Source organism: Lycium ferocissimum, chromosome 8 (assembly GCF_029784015.1).
Source record: "Lycium ferocissimum isolate CSIRO_LF1 chromosome 8, AGI_CSIRO_Lferr_CH_V1, whole genome shotgun sequence".
NCBI lineage: Eukaryota > Viridiplantae > Streptophyta > Magnoliopsida > Solanales > Solanaceae > Lycium > Lycium ferocissimum.
Genome location: NC_081349.1, coordinates 14,108,702 through 14,111,053, shown reverse-complemented (window position 1 = coordinate 14,111,053; position 2,352 = coordinate 14,108,702).

Below are 2,352 nucleotides of genomic sequence, written 5' to 3'. Positions count from 1 at the left end.
TAGATAGTTGTATCTAATTACCAAGGCTAAAGAAATATTTGAAACACAAGTTTTATGTTTTGTATGAAGACTTTACCCCAAAAAATTTGAAAAATCCAAAGTTGAAAAACCCGACTTTTATTGGTTTGATTTGGTATATGAAAAACCCGAGCCAACCCGGTCCATGTACACCCCTAAAAGTCATGTAGGTACCTATAGGTGTAGCGTAATTGACAAATATGTAAAGATACAATAGAATTCTTTTAGCTTTTCCGTGAGACTCTTGTAAATAGATTTATTCAAATGCTGTGAAAAAGTCTTTGTAACCAAAGTTCTAGGTAAGAGTTTTGGTGATCCCTAGAGAAGGTGTTAGGCACCCTAGTATTAAGGATCCGTACTATACGGTTGACCTTCAAATTCCAATGTATGAATTATGCATGAACTGTTTATATTGTGTTTAATTTCCCTCTTTTATAAAAGATTGTTATTTGGCATATCATTTGGGATATCTGAAAAGAAAAGAATACATCCCCTTTATATAAGGGTAATTTAGGTTAGGACTTATAATATCCGGATAAAAGTAATTTCCTTTTATATATAAGGATAGTATATCTTGTTTGGAAAATGCCAAATTATTTGGTTTGCAAATATATATATAAGTATACATATCCCCTTTTATGTTCATGCATAGTCCTTGCATCGCCATTCTCAGTCAAGTCATATACTACTCCAAAACATCATGTTTTAGAACCTCGTATTTTACAAGTGCGGTTTCATTTATTTGAATAAGTTCAGCTTTGTAAAATGATTCGATTTCAATCCTATTCTAATCCGTATATATGTGTAAATAAAAACTAATTTTTGGTTTGAGTTGGGCTTGGGCCTAAAAATCCTGATTCAGTAAAAAATGTATTTTCCCCGATTTAGGCTTGGCTCAAAAATCATTTTGTATTTCTGGTTGGGTCCTGACCCAAAATTCTCATCTATTTCTATTGGGCTTCAACCCAGAAAACTGGTTTGTGGTTCAAAACAATATCCAACACTTCAAAGTTCTAAAATTCACTTGATTTTTTCAGATAAAGGCTTGTATTTGGCAAAGTCATTTTGTTATTCTCGAGTTCCCAAAATCGTTGTACTTAATTCGGGTTTTTGAAAATGTATGGGGACTTAAGGTCTACTAAACGACATAAGCATCGTTGTCCTAAGACGACTAGTTCTAACCATAAGATTCCAATAATAATGTGAGTTTTGACAAATGTATAAATACAATACAACAAAGAATAAAAATTAAATAAATGAAAGAGAAAAGTTAGGCTAGGGGCGTATCAAGCCCTTAGTTAACCATTTTTACCCATCGTTGGGCCTTCAATGCGTGTTCATATATGCCTTCGTGTTGTGCAGCGAGTTCTAGGCGCTGGCCCTTGGGGCCGGCTCCCGGGGCGAGTTGCGCGCACGGGGCTAAGCCAGCGACCCGCCAGGCGCTGTCGGTCCGTCGCGGGCTGTGCCCATGCAGGCAGCTTGTGGGACCTTCTCCGCCTCAATGGGCTCGGACGCCCCCCTCGGGCGGGCGTGGGTTTTTCGTGTCTAGAGGGGCTTGCTTTGGCCTTGCGACGCTGGCATGGGCAGCAGCGCGCGGCATCTGATGTCATGGAAGTCGAAATCCCCTAAGGAGTGTGTAACAACTCACCTGCCGAATCAACTAGCCCCAAAAATGGATGGCGCTTAAGAGCGCGACCTACACCCGGCCGTCGGGGCAAGTGCCAGGCCTCGATGAGTAGGAGGGCGTGGCGGTCGGCTGCAAGAGCGGGCGTAGCGCACAGGCGGAGCGGCCGTCGATGCGGATCTTGGTGGTAGTAACAAATATTCAAATGAGAACTTTGAAGGCCAAAGAGGGGAAAGGTTCCATGTGAACGACACTTACACATGGGTTAGTCCATCCTAAGGGCCGGGGGAACCTCGACAGAAAGCTTGTTTCGTGCGTACTCCGAAAGGAAATCTGGTTAAAATTCCTGAACCGGGACGTGGCTGTTGACGGCAACGTTAGGAAGTCCGGAGACGTCGGCGGGAGACTTGGGAAGAGTTATCTTTTACGATTTAACGACCTGCCCGCCTGAACGTCTCGACGTGGGAGGTAGGGTCCGGCGGCTAGAAGAGCATCGCACGTCGCGTGGTGTCGGTGCGCTCCCGGCGGCTCTTGAAAATCCGGAGGACCGAGTACCTGTTACACCTTGAAAAATTTCCCGTTAGCGTACAGTGAATAGGCTAGAAAGGAACACGAGGCATATGATGATTGATGCGCGGCTGGCAGTTCGAGCTCTCGGATTCGGTAGACGCAGTGGGCATGGGGTCTTCGTTGCCCCCTCTCTGCCCGGA